We start from the raw sequence: 23,134 nt of genomic DNA on the forward strand, positions 1-23,134 counted from the left end.
GTTATACCAGAGAAAGACTTCATGGAATGCTAAGAAAGTTATAAATCTTTATAATTTAATGGAATTCTATTTTTTAAGAATTTTTTAAAATTCTAAAACAAAAATTCTAATATTGAAGGAGTTATCAAATATTTCTATTTGACCTATATACCCAGAACTCATTAGTAACTATTATCTTGATTTCATAGTTGACGAAATGATAAATTAGGAAGGGATACAAAGGAGCACTGGTTCACACAGCTTTCTGATGACAAAGACAATAATTTCATATGTAGAGTAGAAAGTCTGAGAACTGCCATAGTCTCCAAAGTGTCCTGTAAGGAGCAAAAGTCCACCTGGGTTATCAGTTTGGATGACTAGCTTCCTCTGCTTCTTCCATCCTTTCTTCTCATTAGAATTCACATCTGAGGATAGTGTAGTCAAGGGACCAGACAAGAATAAGTAAAAGGAAGGAAGGAGACAATGACTCAGCCTGGCTTTTTCTCAGTAAAAGAAGATCTTATGGGATAGATCCCCAGGTGGGGCAGTCTCTGAATGGTCCTTCCTTCAGTCTCAGTTCTGAACTCTGTCTCTGTAACTCCTTCCATGGATATTTTGTTCCCCCTTCGAAGAAGGAACGAAGTATCCACACTTTGGTCTTCCTTCTTCTTGAGTTTCATGACTTCTGCAAAATTGTATATTGGGTATTCTAAACTATTGCAACAAGATTTTGCTGACAGGACCCTGATATAGCAGTCTCCTGTGAGGCTATGTCAGTGCCTGGTAAATACAGAAGTGGATGCTCACAGTCATCTATTGGATGGAACACAGGGTCCCCAATGAAGGAGCTAGAGAAAGTACCCAAGAAGCTGAAGGAGTCTGCAGCCCTATAGGAGAAACAACAATATGAACTAACCAGTACTCCCCAGAGCTCGTGTCTCTAGTGGCATACGTAGCAGAGGATGGCCTAATCGGCCATCAGTAGTAGGAGAGGTCCTTGATCTTGCGAGGATTCTAGGCCCCAGTATAGGGGAATGCCAGGGCCAGGAAGTGGGAGTAGGAGAGTTGGGGAGCAGGAAGAGTTGTAGTCACATATACATATATATATATATGTGTGTGTGGGGGGGGTATGCATATATATATATATATGCATATAGATAAATAGATATAGATAGAGAAGGAGGAGGGTATAGAGGATTTTTGGAGAGGAAACGAGAAGAAAACATCTAATAAAAAATAAATCTAAAAAAAAAAAAAAAAAAAAGATCATCTTAGTAGACATCTTAGGGCAATGGCAGTTGTGTCACAGGAGGCTCCACACACAGACTGGAGTCTCTCAGAGCCCTAAAGTCACAGCTGACTGTCTTGAGTAAGCTAATCTTTATAATCGGTGCTTGGTTTTTCTCTAACTGGTAAAATGAACAATCTATCCCTGATGGCTTTTAGATTCACTTGGGGCCAATGAATCAGATTTACTCAAAAGACCACATTCTAGAAATTCAAGCAGAAATGATACCAAGAGGCATGTGTTAGAGTTCCATCTTCAAGCAAAGCAGTGTGTCTTTAAGCATATTTGAAATCAGCTGATGGCAGCCTTTTATGCATTGTGGGTGAATTTAGTAACACAAATTCGTTCATCTGTTTCTGCTTCGGTTTCTCATTTATCCAGGACCAACTGGAATGACTGCTTTGCAAAGTTTAATCATGGGGAGGTTAAACACACTGGGGTGTGTTCGCCATCAATTAATGTGAAGCCCAAAGCAGCAAACATTATCATTGCTGTTACTTATTCGACATCAATGCCCTAGTGATTGGATGAATATAATCATTACTCTTTGAAGACTGGAAATTGTTATTGCTCTTCTACAGAGGAAGAGCAAATATTAAATGGTGTCACTTCACACAGCTGAACATAAGTCAGGATTTGCTAAACTGAATCTCATTTTTCCCCCTTCCAGACTTCCTAGCTAATAGGAAGTTGATAGTCGACTTTAGAGCCTCAAGTCTAATATAAACATTTGAAAACCTGAGTCTCTATATCTGTTATGCACTTTTCCTTGGAGGCCCTTCCTTTCTGTTTGTTTCTTCTGTTCAATGTGTTAGGGTTTTCTTTTTTTAATCTTATATATTCTTTTCTCATTATCTTTTAGGAGTCTGATTGTTTACTATGGAGACAGAAAAGAAAGGGTGCATCTGGATGGCAGGGGATGTGTGGAGTAACTGGGAGGGGTGGAAAGAGCAGAAGCCATAATCATGATATTTTGTGCGAGGAAAAGAAAACTATTTAATTTTTAAGAATCTAACAAAGCATTTTTTCCTTATTAATGTGTAATAATGATTGAACACAAGCTCTGCTTCCTGGGTTGAAGGGCAGGCACCAGCCTGTCAACCTGCAGACATACCAGATAGAAAGAGAATAGGTGACCATTACTTACCTACCCACATTGGACCTCTCAGGCACATTGGTATGATAGATTTCATGCAGAAACTCTGGAGGGTTGTCATTAATGTCCTGGTCCTTATCAATGAATTCTGAAGGTGGCCCCAGTGGTTTGTTGGTGTCCCTGTCCACTGCCTGAGCCATCAGTGTGTACTGGGCTCTCTCCTCTCTGTCCAATGTCTTGGTGGCATGAATGTTCCCTGATTTGTCATCAATCACAAAAATGGTTCCCGCTCCTTCTCCTGAGAGAATGTATTTAATGTTTCCATCACCGGCGTCAATGTCAGAATGAAGCTAGAAAACAAAAAAGAAAAGAAAGAAAGAATGTAGGATTTGTAATTTCATGAGGAACACAATAAAAACACATAGGCTGATAGTTACACTACGTACACATGTGTGCACATACATACAGTCACACACATATCATGAGACGAAGTGATTTCCATCACCATTTTCTGAATAGAGAAATGGAGTCTTAGATAACTGCTATGACCTGGGTAATGATGAAGCTGATGGATTTGCAAATGTTTAATTCTCAGGTTCATGTTCTCCCCCTCTTATTCTCTCTTTGACTGCATATATGCATACATACAAAATATATGCATGCACATATGCTTCAGTAGTTATTTGGGAAGAAATGCACATATATATTTCAAAAAGATTTAAGCATGATTTTATGCAGCATATTTCTCTCAGTGTTTATTCCCATTTCATCACTGCTTCAGCTATGAATCACCTTTTTGCCAGTTTCTTATGACTCCTTTATGAGATAATAATTCAAGCCTATACATATACAAACTTATTTCCACAGATTCTTAAAAGCTCTTTGCTAATTTTACATAATCAGGGCTATAAATTGTATATTATAAATTGTAGATTCCTGTAACTGTGACTTCTGCAGCTCCATCAACATCTAGGTACAAAGGGCTTCCTTATTCACCATGTGATATCCTCTTCAAAGGACACTTATATTTGTTACTACAAATACAAGTCCAGGCATTTGTTATTACAAATCCTTCAACTAATCAGATTTTTCTAGATCCACTGTCTAGTGTCCAGAGTGTAATGTCTGGAGCTATTATCTTCTTGGGAGAAGAATCTCCTATGACCCTATGATCATAGTGGACAGTGGGGCAAAGTGATAGACATGTTGTCCCCAGACCCTTGAAAGAACTTCCAATATCCTTGGGATTTTCATGTTTTCCAGAAAGCCTTTAGACAAGATGATTTTGGCCTAAATCTGTATTGATGGAGTCAAGAATCTACTATGGTCTTTTAGCTGCCAATTCGACCAGCAGCTCTGCCCAAATTCTGCTGTGTGTTTCAGAGCCCACGCCCATCAAAGACTTCATTGATTTTCCTGCAGCAATAAACCCTATGCACTCACTTATTGTCCTCATGATTTCGGAGGTCCTTAACCTCCTTTATATTAATGTTACTTTAATTGTTATATGAAATTGTTACATGGTTTGAACAAATTTACATATTTTAATATATGAATGCTATTATATGAGTTATTTTCATTGCCTTCTAGTATTGAAAATTAGCTAGATTTAAAAACACTAATCGATTAAACCTGTTGGGTATAGAAATTCAGAAAAATAAAATAAATAAGTAAACAAAAACTTATATTCAAGCATTTACTACAATAAAGATTGTAACTAATTTTTATTTAATATTAATGACTAATAATTTATAATTTCTATCATTATTATAAAACCAAGGCCTACACAGTTTGCTCGAGGTTCACAAAGAAAAACTGAATATACTACTTTTTAAAATGGTTCCATCATTTAAATTTCCTAAATATGTTTAATTATTTGTAGAGTTTTGGTGAAACACCAAAAAGTTCAGCTCCGACATGGATACACAGGCATAATCTACAACCATTTTGGTTGTGTATCCCAGGGCTTCTCGGGCAGGGACAGTAGGAAAACATTTGCTTCTGAAAGGTAAGAAAATATAATCCACCGTTTTAATGCAATATGACTGATGTAATTCTTAAGAGTTTGGCCATTCGTGGAGGGAAATATGAAGTTACTTGATGGATTTCAGTGAACTAATAGAATATCCACAATGTTCACAGTTTCCTTAGTGGCCTGTGTTCCCCTCTCCTATCCAGCCTAGGATTGTGGTGTTTGTTCTTTCTCTGTGCTTCATGGGTATCAAATGTTAGAGGTTAAGTCCCGGGGGCTGGCGAGATGGCTTAGCAGGTAAGAGCACTGACTGCTCTTCTGAACGTCCTGAGTTCAATTCCCAGCAACCACATGGTGGTTTACTGCTACCTCTAATGAGATCTGACGCCCTCTTCTGGTGTGTCTGTAGACAGCTACAGTGTACTTACATATAATAAATAAATATATCATTAAAAAAAAAGAAATGTACTGGAGCACATAATCTTTGCAAGACCAAGGGCCTCTCCTCCCTCTCCTCCCATTGATGGCCTACTAGGACATCCTCTGCTACATATGCAAATAGAGACACAAGATCTGGGGGTTACTGGTTAGGTCATATTGCTGTTGCTCCTATAGGGTTGCAGACCCTTTTAGCTCCTTGGGTACTTTCTCTAGCTCCTTCATTGGGGCCCTGTGTTCCATCCAATAGATGACTGCGAGCACCCACTTCTGTATTTGCCAGGCACTGGCATAGCCTCACAAGATGCCACGGCCAGGAAGCAGGAGTGGGTGGGTTGGGGAGCAGGGCATGGGGAGGGTATAGGGGACATTCGGGATAGCATTTGAAATGTAAATGAAGAAAATATCTAATAGAAATAAATGCTAATTTTTCATAAAAAAAAGAAATGATATAAATATGAATGTCAAGGTACTGAAAGTTTCTAAGGAACTCCATGCATTACACATGAAAACATAAAGAGGCATTTCATAGAGGCAGGCAGATTTCTGAGTTCTAGGCAAGCCTGGTCTACAGAGTACTCACCCAGGACAGCCAGGGCTATACAGAGAAACCCTGTCTTGAAAAAACAAACAAACAAACAAACAAACAAAAAACAAAACAAATAAAACAAAAAAGAGGCATTTCATAACTAGCCATGGAGCTGAAATTTTTACCAAGCATCCGGCTTATCCCATTTCCACTTTGTTTCTCCTCCCTCCAAGATTTAAAAGTTGGGTATGTCTTCCCTAGTTTTCCTCTGTCACAAAGATGATCTACTGTACTGACAATACTATTTATTAGGTTCTACAGGAAAGCAGTTTGGGAACACAGCAAGTGCTATCAAGGGGCCAGTTCCTGACTCCAAAGACTGATTGCTTCTCGCTTTGCACAGCACAGCATGACACAGGCTGAACGTCCTACATGCAAACTCTAAGTCTTCTGTGCTTTGCCAAATTCTACCTTTTCAGGGAATTTTCAAGCATTCAAGCTTGAACGTCACCATTCAGACTGTTAGTGAACAAGCCAACTATTCCTCCTACTTAGCTCCATTTCAAAAGGAAGATTTTGCCAGATCTGAGCAGGCACATATGGACACAGGCGCGCGCGCGCGCGCGCACACACACACACACACACACACCATCCAACTAAGTCCTTTTACGAACCTTACTTTTCAAGGTCATACATGGGATGATGCCAGATGTTCCCTTCCTCTCTTTATTCCTCGTCTTCTCCCGAGTGCATCATATGACATTTTTTATATCCAGAGACACAAAGTCATCTGACTCACTAAGCCCTCTACCCCTGCCACCACCAAGCCTAAACACACTGTCCCCCACTGAGACAGTGACAAAGCAGAGGGTCATTTTCTCAGAGCAATTTGATACCCAGCTCTACACATTGCTTGAGCTAAGTTGCCCCGCTTTACTGTGGCTGTCTTTTTCCTCTTCCTTTCTGTGGACACAGCACAGATCTTTGGTTACAGGATTCTGCTGGTCAATTATTTTCCCCTACTTCCATGTTATCAAGACTACGTCTACATCTTTTTCACATGAATGAAATTATTTAGAACATTATTTCTAAAAACACTTATTTCCAATTCTAAGTTATGTTGAGATTATCATGAACATTTTTGAGCATAAAAAATAAACGATATAAAAAATGGACTGTTGTTTCATATAAAAACAACGACAAAGATAACTTGTTGGCATCCTTGGGGTTCAAAACTAGGAATCTCTATCATCTGTCCTTGCATTTCTCTATATTGAATCAGTTCTGTTTAACTTCAATGTCAGGGGTTATTAGATACTTGCCTCTATTTTTCATAAGGGTTAAGGACATAAACTAAATTTCATTACCCTCCTCATTATATTTTATCTTCTTCCTTAAATGAATAAGTGGCTGCCTCTTTTTCTTGCTTGTTTGGAGTCAGGTATTGCTTCAACCTGATTTACTGTCTGTCTACCACTTCCACATAATAGAGCTTCAATTTGTACATATTAAAATAACTATCTCCTGTGAACTAGTGTCAATATTACCTAAAAGACTGTCTCTTGTTTTATCATAATAAGTAGTAAGAAGTCAGTTTGCCAAATGTGTTTTGCCCTCTCTACATTTATATTTCCAATGGAGTTGAATAAGCAGTGCATAACCTTAGAAGAGGAAATATAGCAAAAACATACCTAAAGACAAAATGGATAATATCATTCCTATCCTAAAGACACATATTCACTCATTTCATTGGAGTTGGTATTAGTGCCAAGACCTGAGGATTCAAGGCTAATCTAATTCCTCATACAAAGTAAAACGAAATGAAATGACAGAGGCAGACATGTAAAACAGCAAAGTAGGATGAAAGGGATTGGTGAGACATGGGAATATAAAAGTGGGAACAGGCAAGTTGGGGTTAGAATATAGTCTAAGAAATTCCTCCAGTTGAAGAATGGTTCAATAAATTAAGGCAGTATTTCTTTTAGTAGACTCTAAAGCAATCCAAAGTCAAAATGGAGTCCTTATCCTATAATAAGTGAACATTAGAAGCATTCTCAGTGTGGTTTGGTCTATGAATGAGGAGGAGAAGACTGGATGCGTATACACATAATATGATTCTCTTTTTAATGACAGTAGATCATTCTTGTTCTCTTTTTCTGTTTCATTGTTTTAGTTTTACTTATCTTGCTTTCGCCTATTCATTAGTTTGCCTACTGTTGTTCTGTCTTGTTTTTTTTTGTTTGTTTGTTCATTTGTTTGTTTGTTTTGTTTTGACCTGGTCATGTCCTTCTGCACTGATAATGAGCACATATAGACACATCAACATCAAATATAAGCAGCCTTACCCTGCCCACCAGCACAGGGTTGGGCCCAGTGTACTCGTCTATCACAAAGAACTGATTCCAGACCCAACCTCTCTTGGAGCGTTGCAGCATCTGCCCCTCCTTGCCCTTCTCATGGTGTCCATGGAAAGAGGGATGCAGGTGGCTTCATTGCTCCAGGGCAAACATACCAGGCATACCAGGGCAGCTTGTAAACAGTAGTTCTCCTTCATTTTTGGTTATGCAGTAGGCACAGGAGAATGCAGCTGTCACTTCCTACACCAACAGAGTGGCTTTCTTTTGGATGGCGGCCTCCCAGATGTGACCTCCTCTGGAATGGAGTATCTTCACTCACTGAGGACATCACACCAGGGTTGTTCACCTCTGCAGTCAGCTTCTGCAAGCAGAGAAAGAGATGAGATTAGCTGCAGCCTCCATCCACCTATTGTTTCGTTTTCATTTAGCAAACATGTGGTTTGAGTATCAGTTTACCACTTGTCAGCTTTGGGAAAGCTGACAGCTTTCTCTGAACCCAGCTTGCTCATTTCAGAAATGTAGATAAGAATAATATTCGTTGAAAGGTTGCTGCAATGATCAAGAGAAATGGGAATATAAAGCCACTAATACAATGTCTAGAACCCAGAAACTCTATTATTCATTGATCATATGTGTGCATCCACAGCAAGGATGCCAGAGGCCAGCACAGCAAAGAGAGGATGCTTAAAGGATATGGTGACTGAATTGAATACTAAAGCAAAAGCTTCTATTTTAAGAATGGAGAAGATAGGATACCATGGAAAAAAAAAAACACCAGAATTCCATAACCATTACAGTTGGCCAACCACAGCATAAACCAAGACTTAAGCACAAATGGAAAATAAGAGGAATCTTATGTCATAGTCTGTGAGATGGAAGGAAAGACAAGGCAGACCTCAGGAAATGATGATGGTAATGAAAATAATCAATGAAGAAATGAATGACTAAGGTATGTGTGTGGGAGGGGTACAGGTATGGAATCCAGAGCTCTGTAGACAGGCACAGAAGGATCACAGAAATTTTAAGAAGTCAGAGGCTAGTTTGATCTAATCTGACTTTCATAGTGAATTCCATCCAGCACAGCCCAACCTAGCAAGGTACTGTATTTATAGAGAAAAAGTTTAAAAAGGCAAGTCTTCATTGAGCTTTGTGAATCAATTAATTAAATTTTGCTGATCAATTAACACTACAGTGTCAACTAATAGGTCAAATTCCCATTGACTCACTGGAGGATCTACTAATGCTACTGAAGTCAATTACAGCTACCGCATCAATTTGTTCTTTTATGGTCTGACATTTCCCTCACCAGCTCAGCATCCTATCTTGCTGGACAGCTTTTCATAGGATGCTTTCCAGTCTCACCCCAATCACAAGAAGAAAAATTGAACAGTTAACCTGTTGCAGGCAGCATATTATTGCTTCTTCAAACCCAACCAGCACACTCCTACTCATTAGCAGTAAGATGGAGCCATTGGCATAGTTTACCTTCCCAGATTCCTTGTATTTCTCTGACCTAGAGTCCCTCTAGCTCCCAGACTTCTTGAATTTCCCCCTATATAACATTTTTTGATTACTCCTCCCACTTAAAATTCATCTTTCCTTGTTTAGAAATATCTGCTTCTTCTGGGTGGTATCCAGAGTCCAGGTGTTCTCAAAAACACATGCATTCTCTATTAACCCATTACCCATGGATAAACACAGAGTGAGAACCTAGATTCCTCTCATTTTCCCAGGGAGGCAAAATGCAAGCCTGTCACTGTTGCTAACCACATTGTGCACATGTGCCTTGAAACTGGAGATGACAAAAACCAAACCAAACCAACCAAAACAAAACAAAAAACGGGCAGGGAAGCACTCAGAGAAAAAGGAAGTAGAGTTACTTAGCCATTTGGCTTTAGTAGTCTTGGGCACAAGAGGGCTGGTAGACTTTTTTTTTTTCGAGACAGGGTTTCTCTGTGTAGCCCTGGCTGTCCTCAAACTCAGAAATCCGCCTGCCTCTGCCTCCCGAGTGCTAGGATTAAAGGTGTGCAACACCACCGCCCGGCTCTGGTAGACTTCTTATTCACATAGCAAATCCCTTTTCTCTTGGTAGTCTGACTTAGCTTTTTCAAGTCTTTGGTCTTACACCAAGATAATATTTGGACATGCTGCAGATACAAAGGTGTCTGCTATCATCCAAATACAACTTCTCCATAGGATTACTCCTGTCTCTTCTCAAGAAATAGGGAGTTGAAGACCTTACTTAGTATTTGTTGTTTACAGATGCATTGGAATGTGTAAAATGCAGTATGAAGGAATAAAGGCAAAAGATGCCTTGCTGTCACACACCAACCTCACTCCTCACATGAAATATATTTATAGATTCACACTGACATCTCTCTCTCTCTCTCTCTCTCTCTCTGTAAGTGTATAATGGTGTATGCGTGTGTCTGTGTATGTAAGGGTGTGTGTGTGTCTGTGTGTGACTCATGAGGGGAGGTTGTTGTTCTTATCATTGTTGCTGTTGTTGTGTACATGAGTTCAGATGTTCACAAGGCCAGAATCCATCAGATCCACTGAAGATGGAGCTCTATATGGTTATGACAGGCTGGACATGAGTGAAGGGAACCCAGCTCAGGTCCTCTGTAAGATCAGCAAATGTTCTTGACCACCGAGTAATCTCTACTGCCCAGAAAAGCATCAGTTTAATGATGCACAAAGTGCTGCTTGCGGCAAGTCCAGAGCACTATGTGGAAAAAGCACAGTGAAGTCTGCAGCAGGAAAAGATCTTAAAGTGAGGCCACAGGAAACAACAGAGAGAAGTCTGGCTTAACTGAGGACACCAGGCCCCCAATGCTGATTTGTACCTGAAGCTCTGAAGTTCCCCTCTGCCTCCTAATTGGGGAAAGTCCTGAATAAAATTTTCTACCAGTGGCTTCCATCTTCTTATATGTGATTGGGGTTTTGATGAATGATTGTGGGGAGTGTCTTTTCTGTTTCAGATGCTAGGGCTGTGACTGGTAGCTTCTTAATTAGTTGTATTTACTACACATGGATTAGGACCTGAGTTCAAAGGGGCCATCCATAACAACTCAGTGTATGAGATCAAGCACACCCTTGAACTTCAAACTTAATTCTGTCTCTTTGGAAATTCTAGAAGAGAAAGGAGAGAACATATGGTGTAGGGTTCCTGCCCATTTTATATCATGCCAAGTATTAAGTGTTCATTCACAAGGTGATAAATTATTCCTGCATATAAACTTTGAAGTGTATTTGAAAGAAAGGGTTTAATTAAAGTTGATATTTCTACCCTCTTTTTTTTGTTGCCATGTTGCTGTAAAGCACAATTATTTCTGACACTAAAGTGCTGAAATTACATGACAACTTTTCTACTTTATATAAACATATTAAAAAAACCTTCTAGTTTCATACTAATTAGTAAGAGTTCCAATGTGACCAATAAACAATGAACTTTACTCTTTTTATAAAAAAGATAACATTATAAAATTTCTGTTGAAAACAATAGCAAAACTAAATGCATAAAATTAACTAATTGGTCTTGTGATTTTTAAATGCTTATATGACTGAATATAATTCAATATATTAGCTACCTTGATAATTAACCCTTGTTTTATAGAATTTGAATTTTAAGTCAATTATTCTCTTTAGAGTAAAATAAACGTGATAAAATTAGGGTTTATTAGCCATCATTCTAAAAGCTTCATAATTATTAAGTAATTTATTGATTAATATGCCAACCCTATTAATGGGTACAGTGAATATTCTGTTAAAAGGATATTAATATTGAGATCTAGACAAATTAAATACAATTTGTGCCACTATAAAGTTCTGTTGATAGCCAAATTGATTTGAGCCTAGACTATCTAACTCTGCTGTCTATTTTGAAAAACACAAAACAACACCAAAAACCTTCTTTTCCCTTTTCTCTTTTTTTAATGTTTAATTTTTAAAATATTTACTTATTTATCTATTCTACATGAGTGTTCTGTCTTCACACATACCCAAAGAAGGAATCAGATCCTATTTATTACAGATGGTCAAAAGCCACCATGTGGATACTGGGAATTGAACTTGGGACCTCTGGAAGAACAGTTAGTGCCCTTAACTGCTGAGCCATCTCTTCAGCCCCCCTTTGTCTGTTTTTAAAGTGCATAAAGAAATGAAAAATATTACCTAAGACCTATCAAACTGAAGAATGTTAGTTCATTGTCTGGAGTTGGCTAGATAGCAATAACAGACCTGTGATTAAAAAAAAAAGAATAGCTAGTATTTTTAGTATTATCCTCCAAACCTCCTCAAGTGGACTTTCCATGACTTAAGTTACAAAAACCACACAAACATAAATGGTATTGTCATGTCCATTACATATGCAAGTGGAATAAAGCACACAGAGGTAAGTAACTTTTCCAAAGTTTTTGAGAATGCCAGGGAAAAAGATGGGATTGAATCCTGTGGGATAACAGATCCCAGACCTGGATTCTACCCTCTCCAGTTCTAGCTAATTCTGCATCTCTAAGAGAAGGTGAAAGACCAAACACAGAGAGATGCCTCTGCCTCAGTATCTACATAATTGCCTTTTCTCTCTCTCTCTTTCCTTGTCTTTCTTTCTTTCTTTTTCTTTCTTTCTTTCTTTTCTTTCTTTCTTTCCTTTCTCTCTCTCTCTCTCTCTCTCTCTCTCTCTCTCTCTCTCTCTCTCTCTCTCTCTTTCTTTCTTTCTTTCTTTCTTTCTTTCTTGGTTTTTTCCAGACAGGGTTTCTCTGTGTAGCCCTGGCTGTCCTGGAACTCACTCTGTAGAACAGGCTGGCCTCGAACTTAGAAATCCACGTGCCTCTGACTCCCAAGTGCTGTGATTAAAGGCATGTGCCACCACCACTGCCCAGCTTATAATTGCCTTTTCTTGATACTAACTCAAGACTGAGGAACCTGAAGTGAGTACATACATGATCATATTTAAAAAAAAAAAAATGTCATCGCTTCTCTGCCTTTTGGCTAAGACCAAGTGTTAAAAAAAAAATCAGAACAGAAAGTAAAGGAGAAAATATTCCATAGAAGATATTGAAATGAAGATGGACACAAGAGTATAAATTATCAATATTAAGTGTAATAATGTAGTATAACTAATCTTTATTTTCTTATCCTTAAATCTCTATCTTAAAATTTCTAAAGGTAGCCTTTAAAGGATGGATTCAGGGAGTTTTGTTTATTTAATTCTGTGATTTTTTTTTTTTTTTAAGAAAGACCTGGAACTTCTCAAGACTGGACTGTTGAATACTGTAGAAATTTAGCACAGATCTCACAAAGAAATTAATAAAAGGCTGCCCTCCTAAGGAGACCTTGATGTGGGTAATAATTAGAGAAATCTATCAATGTTCTAATTAATATTAATAAAAAACCCCAAAGCACTTGCCACCCCAATGGCAATCTTCCCATTAAAGCTCTTCCTAGCAGCTGGCCAGGATGCCTAAGCATCAGGGTTCCACTAACACACGTAAGAAGACTTCACTTTACGAAGGGAGCACAGTGCTTGGAGGGAAAAAATAAATGTTGTTGAAAGTCACAAGAGTAATAGTGTGACAGGAAAATGGATTTGCAAAATCACCAGTTCTAAGTGGAAGGCTCACCCCTCTATCTAGAGAGCAGAGAGTCCTTCTTAAGCAGGCTGCTGAGCCTGCTTGTCTCCTTAAAAGAAAATGACATATATGGGTGTTTAAGTATATTTGGACTCCTGCTGGAAATTGTTATCGGGTAGGAAATGAAAGACAAAAACAGTTAGCAAAAAGCAAGCAGATTTGGTTTTCAGTTTTCTCCTCCCCACAGAGCTGGAAGAATCAGACACACTGACCCAATCTTTTTATATCTAGCAAGCTAATTGACAGCTAAAGACAGGTTATTATTATGCAAAGTATATTATCAAGGTTCTCACCAGAGCTCAAAATCCTATTTTTGTATCTGCAAGGTTTCCTTGTGGGTGAGCAAAGGGACTCTGGTCTCTCCTTCAACAAACACAGCTTTGTAACTAATCGGATTCTATTATGCAAATTAACTCAAGAATATTTTATTCTGCGCTCAGATCTCATCACTCAGCGCAGAGCTGGTCCCTCTTTCAATTCAAATCACAGGAATTATGCCTTCTCTGTGAAAATCATAGAGGAGGGAGAGAGGAAGTGTCAGGGCACTCTGGTGGAGTCAGCTTGTGAGGCAGAAATGCCAAAAAGCTGCTCATGAGAAATGAATTTCTAGGACTTTCCTCCTGGATGTCTGGCGAAAGTCAACTCTCCAGTTTGGATTGGTTTGTCAGGCGAAAAGCCTGGAAGCTGTTTTATGAGAATAAGAGTTCCATGGAAATTTTCCTCCCAGAGTTATGGCATTTCTTTCCCTAACCCATAATATTCAAATTTCTACCACATTAGTCTAGTGTATAGATTCACGTGCACTCTATTAAGCATTACCTTATAGTAAATGCCTTTTAAGATTGAATTCTAACATAGCTAAAGCCTTTTCCCAGTGTTCTTAGATTCCTGATAGCAGCAAGGAGTTTAACCTATTCAGTAACTAATTAAGCTCTACCATAAAACAATAAAGCACTTTCCATTAACTCAGCTGTCTGCAGAAAGAGACTAAAAGTCTCACTGAGATAGAAATCTTTTACTACAGGCTACATTCCATGTCAAGTACAAGTTGATATACTACCCTGATAAGGGGGAACTCACCAGACAGGATAAGTTTTACTAGACCTAAGAATTTAGAGCTCTGTGATAACACATTACTCTTAAGGCCTGTCAAGAGTTAACAACCCCCTGATGCTTTTAACCTTAAAGTGTGAAATTCTTGCCTGGCATTAGGCTGATCCTAGGCAGGGCTTGTTATCCCTAATGTAAACATTTAATTAGTCCCTGCAAATTCCTTTCTGCTGTAACTGGTGAATTTCAGTGTATCTTGTCTTTTGTGATTTGTATCCTCTGATAATTCGTTGTAATATAAGTCTGAAGCTCAACCAGAACATTACATTCAGATTCAACACCTCTCTTGCGTGTGTCTGATTGTCATTTCATCCGACTCTTTTGCCCATCTGCTTAAGTAATCCCGTTCCTCGCAGACCAGGGACCCAGAGGGTCTGCGACAAGGAAGTATTACAAGAATGGTTGAAACGTAATTCTCTATCTCAGATTTCTGCATTTGGTGCAAGACTTAAGTTTGGATTCACTTTTTCTTGGGTACAGAATATACAGTGGGCAGTACACAAAATATCATAATGTATATCGTTCCATTCTCAAATGCCAGACACAAATACTATAGTGAGTCATAGCAAAGAAACAAAAATGAAGATAATTTGAAACTTCAATAGAATTTTACAGGAGCTCAAAGATAAGTGTCACTTTTTGCCTCCACACACAGTTTTGGAAATAGGAATGACATTTAATAACCAGAGAGTTATGCAAAGCTTAGTCAACCATCTGATTAAATCCTTTATAGATTTCATTAACTTAAGTAGTAGTAGTAGTAATAGTAGTAGTAGTAGTAGTAGTAGTAGTAGTAGCCATAGTAGCAGTAGTAGCAGCTATGGTAATAGTAGTTTCATCTCTTCTTAGTCATCTGGTTTTTATAATACTGGCCAGCAGTATAAAGCATGCTATGCAGCATTTCATAGCATTTTCAACATAACTTAATATAAATGATACTCGTGGGTCCCATGGTCATAGGACTCCAAAGACCTCCTGTCTCACAATAATTCAATCATATTTGAGCAATAAGGTAGTTATATCCAATGAGTACAAAGAATATCTTCTATTATTCATGCTCCACTCAATTCTTGAGACAGCTTTTCTAACTCTTAATATTTCTAAATTTTACTCATTGATATGAATAAAATACATCAACACATATCCGAAACAACATTGTGAGCAATGTCAGCTCCAACTGTGAATAAATGTTCCATATGAATATGTGGAAAAAATTAGATTCCACTTCTGACTTTTCTTGTTCCTGAACAAAACTACCTGAGGGAAGACATGCAAGAAGTGGCAATGACAAGATGCTTAGCTTACTGTGACATCATTTATAATTTGAAAAGCATACAGTCAAACCTCCCTCTGGGCCCAAACAGTAAATATATAAAAAGTGTTCTTTATGCTTATTTTCTCCTTCATTCATTCAGGGTCAAGTCTGGATGGGTCTCGGTGATACATAGGAATCAGTGTGTTTTTGATGCTTAGACAATTATAGAACTTGGTAAAAGTCTTCGAGGAATGAGTGGATCTAACAACACTACAAACAAAGCATCCAACAACCAGAATCAGTTTGGCAGATGAACTTGTAACACCGTGGTTATTCTTGTGGCCTCTTCCAAGCAAACAAGCTTGTCCATAGTCTCCAATGCCTTACCTACTCCTTCTCTGAGGTATGGCTGATGAAACCTTTCCTGCTGTTCTGACAAGTAAACCATAAACTAACCATTGATCATTGCGGCCAGGGCGACCTGTATTCAAATGATTGGCTATGGGAACCAGATTTTCCAAGAACTTCAATGAAAAACGACAGAAAATATTTGTAACTAGTGAAAGGCCTTGCAAAGTCAGGTTAGGAGGCACCTAAAGCATAGAGTAGCTACAAAGTAATATCCAATTGTTCAGATTTCAATAAGATCAAGGCAACAACCAAACTAGTTAGAAGCAAAAGTCAAACTATAGCATCTCTCTCTCCCCAAACCATGCAAATGGCAGAACACGTGATCTCATTTCTCTGAAGACCTAGGTGACTATGTTTCTTTGCTGCCACCATGGGCCCTAAGCTGTTTGTCAGCACCCTACCTATAAGATGACAGTGTACCTCCTGTGCATGAGTTAGCCTGGGAACTTTCTTTCATCACCCAAACAGCAAATATAGAAATTTATGGTAATCTTAAAGAAATAAATTGGCAGTTCTTTTTTTGGCCAACTGTGAAATATTGCCACTGTGAAGATCATTAGTGCAATTGTATAAAATGCCATTTTTTTTTTAAATCTCTGAATTTCCAAAGGCCATTGGGCCAAAGATCTCTAGACCATAAGGGAAGATGAGTATGCTATAATATAAGTTCTGTTAGTACATAACGGTGCAACTTAGACAAAGTATTCTTCCTTAGGATCAAAATTCTCCTCTAAAATAAAAGGACAGAAATATATCATTAAAAGCCTCTCTGTATACAAGCATCTGTCTGTGGGTCAGTGCTGAGGCAGCCATTCCTGGATTGTAGTTTTCAACCCTTGGTAATGGTCTAAGGTCAGCTAGTAGGCCTGCTCATATAGAACTTCATTAGGACGCACTAACATAGAATTCATTGAAATCTGGAGAATGGTAAATATTCAGAAAGACACATTTTTTAAAGTTATAAAAAGTCCATTAATTTTAACCACATATTTTATCACATAGTCATATCCCCATCAGATAATTACAGCATTTACCCAGTGTATAAACTATCTTATTTTACCTCTACTTTGTTTTAATGTTCTGTTTTAGGCTCAGTGTATATTTCATACTTAAGTCACAGTTGAGAGCAGCCATACTTTTACTAGCTAAGTAGCCACGAGTAGACAAGGAAGAATAATCAGAAGACCATAAACCTTTTCATAGAGGAGGGTGATCAAAGACTTTCTGGTGATAACAATCCTCTGAGTGAAGAACTAGTGAATTAAGACTGCTGTCGTTAGTTAGTTAGTTAGTTAGTTAGACAACTATTTATTTGGGAAAACATTCAGATGGCCTTTGAAATCAGCAGATCCTAAAGGAGACACTGGGAAGGTAGATGGAGGGAAAGATGCTCATGTTCTTAGCCTCAGTAGAAGGGCTGGATTGGGAACAAGATCTATGTTTTAAAAACTTTGAATGTGTGAAATCACTGAAAGTCCCAAAATTCTTCCACTAGTAGAATGAATAAATGAAACCATGATGAAATGAAACCATGTCTGCTTCAGGTTGGGAGATTATGCTACACTGTAAATTTTCAGAAATCCAGAATTAAATGACAAGGTAAAGATGCTCAACTATTAAGGGTTTTTTTTTTTTTTTTTTTTTTTTTTTTTTTGGTCTTGTTTTGTTTCGGTTTTTTTGTTTGTTTTCATTTCATTAGAAAAGGGGAAACAAATATAGGAGCTGATGGCTAACATTTAAAACTAGATCAAGTGAGCCTCAAACCCCCCTACTCTCTGGAGAGAGAAAGAAAATATCAGGAAGTGAAAATTAATTTTCATAGGATTGTTGTCTCCTGCATTAAATATAGTTTTCCATTCACGTCATATCTATGGAAACAAAATCCTCAGATTCATGAAGGGAAATATATCTTAAGCAATCTAAGAGTGCTCTTTAAAGAGTCAGAGGTGGAAGAAATAAAAGATACTGCTCTGTATATTCTCCCTAGTACCTGAGGTTTCTCACAGAGCTACTGTCAGTCTGTTTTCTGATAGATAGTGAGAGAAAGTCTTGTCTGAAGTTGGGCTTCATCCCTAAAAAAAGGCTTGATGAAGTCTTGCAAACTGATCACTACAACCAGGGAAGGGAGTGCCTGAAGTCACCAGGACCCAGTACCAGATCTTCTGTCAGAGATTTATAATCCATGGTGATAGCCACCCAGATCCACAAGCATCACTTTAGCTCAACCAGAGGAATGAGGAATGCAGAGTCAAGCTGCTTCCAATTACCAGAAGCCTGGTTTTCTCCAGAGTGTGGGTGGGCTATTTCAGAGGTCTTTTTCTTAATGTTCTGTCTGGACCACCCCATATGGCTCAGGGCAGTCTAAATAAACCATGGGACATATTTAAATGCCTCTTTTATATGCCTGTGTATATTACAAAGGATGTCTTACCCATTTACTTTTAGAAAGCTTCATAATTATCTCACTGTTGTTTCAATAAATCCATCCATTAAAACACTCTTTTTTTTCCTTCAGTAAATTAATGCCATTTATCAGAAAGAATGGGATATTTTTGAAGTCATGATGAAAGAAAAGCAATTGGATACAGCAAACTCACCCATGCCTCCTAGTACTTACTAAGCATGAGCCTACCACCCTAGACAGATGGAACTTTCCAAGGTAATGTCAAGTGTCCTTTTTGGGTCACAGAGAGAGGACTCATTTAATTAGTTTCTATAATCCTAGGTTAATCCTGCTGAGAATTACTGATGTGATTTTTACTTATGTACAAGAATAATCTATTGTTCCACACACATTTCTGGCAAAACAAATTAAAAATCATGTACCTTGTTTTTAATTTATTAGTGCCATAATAAAGAAAGGTTTCCCCTTTCATTTTCCTCAGTTAGAAATGCCAATTTCCTTTCCTTTGGATCACATTGTTGATTAACAAATTCAAATAGGATGTTTCAACAGAAGATAATGTAGGATACATTTAATTCTCCAAAATTTTAGATGGTAACTCTTCATTACTCCTTGCTATTGTGTACAAAGGATCATGAGAACAAATTGATTTTACCTTCAGGAAATTGAATACCTAGACTATCCACTCTTACCCTGGCTGAACACCTGAATCACCTGGGAAACTTACAAAATTCCTTACCACACCCTAAATCAAACAGAGATAGAGTAATCCCAGAATATAGTATTTTTAAGGTTCTAAGGGGACCCCATTGTCCATAGCTCTTAAAATTATTTCACGTTACGCTTTAGTCCCAAGTGTCTTAATGCACTAGTTCCATTTAAGTCACTTTGATCAGCTATTCTGAGAGGTTATTAAAGTCCCTGTAAAACGCTTTAGTAGTCACTCACTGTCTTAGATGTGAAAACTAACCTCTGAAGAAGGTAATGTTTGTTGATGAATGAAGTTATACAAATGATGCTGTATGGGGCACCTGATATCTACGACTACCTTGCTGCTTCATGTCCTCAACCCCATCTTCATGCCTGTGAAATGAAGGGCTTCGTATCTCGGGTGCCCACTAAAGGAAATCATCAGAAAAACATGACAAAACCAAATTCACACATTATTTTTCCACAAAAACCAGCCCTTCAAAGGATGATAAAGTGAGAACTCCAACACAAGGAGGGAAATTACACCCTAGAAAAAGCAAGAAAGAAATCTTTCAAAACACCTAAAAGAAGAGAGTCACATGAACAGAATCTTAACTCTCACAACAAAAATAACAGGAAACCACAATTAAAGAAGATGAGATGGAAAGGCAATAGACATGTTAGCCTGGAAGTGGAGATGGGGATATATTACTTCAGGGGGAAATCCACCCACCAAGGGGAACAAAGATACTAAATAAAATTAATATGAAAAACATAAAGGAAGACCACCAACTATTATTTGTCTGTACACTATATGTTAATTCCTTTCATCTACTCAGAATTTCATAATTAGTATTATTATTGTCTCATTTTATAGCAGGCACAAACGGACTGCAAAATGAAGACAGCTTCTGGAGATAAGAAATGGGGTCAGGTTCAACCCCAGGCAGCATGCTCAGGCCCTCACGCTTATGTTCTAAGAGGAAGAAGAGCATAGGGACAGATGCTACATTTCCTTTCTTTGTGAAGCCCGGTTCCTGTTTGAAATGGGGATGCTGTTCCAACAAACCTATAAAACTGAAGGAGATAAGCACTAAAGTTAACGCAGTCACCTTAGCTTTACACATGTGGAAGCCTTTCATATGAGTCCTTTGGTCATTTGTGACTGTCGCCAACTCAACGAGAAGGCATTGATTTATCACACATTCTCCACACAAAGAGAGAAGACAGAACAATGAAGTTCCACAGAGATGGAGGAGGCACCTCCTGTCTAAAAGGTAACCAACTGTATAGGAGGAAATGAGCTGTCATGGGACAATCAGTCTGAAGGTATTCTTCATGTAGTATAACCAGTTTCTGGGAAGTCATGTGCCATCGTAGGAGTTGTACTAAACTGACATTTAGAGAACCTGCATTCAAGTCCTGGTGCTGTTAGTCAAGTTACCACACAGGTAAGAGCCTCAGTTCGGATGATCTGCTGGGATAGAAGCTTTTCTCTCATGTATGTCCACTCAGCACAGAGGCTTCACAGCGCCTTTAAGAGCATCTGACCTCTTTTTGTTTGTTATGATTTTGAAAGAGGGACTATTTACTCCTGGAACTATGTAGATCAGGCTGGTCTCGAACTCAGAGATCTTCTGCCTCCAGAGTGCTGAAAGAGTTACAGGAATAAAGATCCCTAATGTTTGGGAAGCTATTTATATATTACAGTCAGTAGACATGGTTACATCAGAAAGCTCACACAGTGAGCACATTCGGTGTCCCTTTGAGGGTCCAATTCCTCATCCATAAGATAGGATTAGTCTTTACCTGTTTAATTAGTAGTTAGTAAGTTCTTCAGCAAGTTATTTATCCTCCAAAGTCTCAGCTGCAATGTGAGACATGTAAATGAGACATTTTGTAATGCTGAACAGTGCCTGGCTTGTTGTAGGTACTCTAGAAATATTAGTCATCATCATCTACCTAAGATGTAGGCTGGCCAAGGACATTCATGCAATCAGTTCTTTCTAACATTAATTACTGTGCTTCTGAGCACTAAGAGATGGGCGTTGCTCTAGGAATCAGAAGTGTGCAATATTTCATGCCTGGTGGAGCTTTGTCTTTTAAATTAATTCCTTAAGGAATATTTACTACATGCCAGCGAACAAGACAGTAAGTCCTAAGAAATTCTCATTTTACAGTTAACTACGAAATGTGCAGAGATCCCAAACGTGCGCCACAGTCCCACAGGTAGTTTCTCCCTGCAATTAGGCAAGAGTGGGGCGTGGGCTAATGCCCTGCAGGGTTTCCCCCACCAGCACAGCATCCTTGCAGAAGCGGAATTGGAAGGCCACCGCGACCTCGGTGGGGCTGCATCTGGAAGCCGGGCACTCGATTCCACCCGGCCACCCACAAGCACTCGCCGCGGCAGGCATGTCCCCAGGCGACGACTCCACGCAGACTGCCGCAGCGCCCAAAGTCTCGCTAACACTGCGAGCCCGCCGGAAAACGGAGGCCCTGAAAAGCAGGCCGGGCCCGCCCGCGTGCATGAACTTCCAAGCCAGGCCGGAGACGCGTGGCAAGCGACCCCAGACACCATGAGGCCTGGGCCAGGCAGGGCCCAGCCCCGCACGGATAACTGTGCGCTTCGGCCACGAAGGAATCGCAGAGCGGACGCCGCACTCCGCATTCCGCAGCCCGCCCGAAGCGGCCCGCCTCGCGGCGCTACCTGCAGGTCCCAGCCAGCCGTCTCCAGGACGAAACGAGCCCTTTCCTCCTCAGTGTCCGTCACCGCCATGAACTCCCTCAATGCCTCCTGCTCCTCCGCCGCCATCTTTGCCCTGTGCACTTCCCAAACCGCTCCGGCGGACACTGCAACAGACCCAACCCCAGGTCTGCGTTCCGTCCACCATTCTACCGCGTCCCGAGCTGGGCGCCTGGTCATAGGCTCCGCCCAATGCGGTGCCACAGGAAAAGTCCTCCTTGCGGGAAACCCATCCGCCTCGCGCCCTCTGGTGGCCCCTATATGAACCTCACCTTAATGGCTGAAGTAAAAGGTAGATGGAAGTGAGTAGGGAGGGGCTCGTTTTCCCACAGGATGAAGGAGTCCCGAAATCAGATCCTGCAAATTACTCATGGTCTCATCCCTTTATTTCATTAAGTATTTATTTGCACATTAATTTCCTTTTTGAAGCATTACACTCTCTATGGCTTGATGCTCTTCCAAGGGCTGTGGAAATAACAGAGATAAAACAAATGAAGGAAGATGAAATATTGTAACTTGTTTAGGAGCCCACAGCCCGGATCTGGGACTGAGAACAAAGCAGAACAGCCCCCAGGCAGGCCAAGGCAGGGCTGTTGTTAAGGCATTCCTAAGAACATCTTGGCCGTAAAGATGAAAAGGTATTCAAGGACAAATGGGGCTACATTATCTAAGCTAACACCATCTGGCCAGAATCACCCCTCAATCAGGGGACAAGCAGGGCCATCTTATCTAAAGTCCACACCATCTGGCCGGAATCTCCTTTCTGTCTATTACCCCTTAGCGCCGAGTAAAGTCATATACATCAACTGGTTGTTAGATAAGTCCCAAGCCCACCGGAACAAAGCTCTGATGCCCCTTTTTGCTGACAAGTAATCTTTCTGTTAATGAATCAACCCCGTGCCTTTTGTCAAAATTCCTTGTACTCCCAACCTTTTGCTTCTTTAAAAACCCCTAGCTTCCGAGCCTCAGCATCGACTCCCCTGCCTCCGGTGTGAGGTACGTGTCGACCCAGAGCTCTGCCAATAAAGCCTCGTGTGTCTTGCAACAAGAGAGGATTCTTGTGTTCGTGGGTGCTTCCTGTCCTTGGACTAGAGTGGGGGTCCCTAAATTTGGGGTCCTACACAAAGTATCCTATCTTCTTGTTGCTTATGTCCTTTGACCCTAACAGTTCTATCCGATGCTCACATCCCCATGGTTTCCTATCTTATACTAGTACAAGTCTCAGCCTTTCA

General features: G+C 39.5%; 2 pseudogenes across 1 annotated transcript in view; both read right to left on the reverse strand.

Moving 5' to 3' along the window:
* 6820431F20Rik (RIKEN cDNA 6820431F20 gene) overlaps positions 1–21,975 on the reverse strand; it is a 29,147-nt pseudogene extending 7,172 nt beyond the window's left edge. Inside the window, exons 1-3 of the transcript NR_030708.1 lie at positions 21,867–21,975; positions 7,824–8,020; positions 2,415–2,713 (exon numbers count right to left, since the gene is read on the reverse strand). The product of NR_030708.1 is annotated as an RIKEN cDNA 6820431F20 gene (transcript). The remainder of the gene's footprint in view (positions 1–2,414; positions 2,714–7,823; positions 8,021–21,866) is intronic.
* Gm20583 (predicted gene, 20583) lies at positions 21,867–21,971 on the reverse strand (annotated as a pseudogene).

Source organism: Mus musculus, chromosome 8 (genome assembly GCF_000001635.26).
Source record: "Mus musculus strain C57BL/6J chromosome 8, GRCm38.p6 C57BL/6J".
Lineage (NCBI taxonomy): Eukaryota > Metazoa > Chordata > Mammalia > Rodentia > Muridae > Mus > Mus musculus.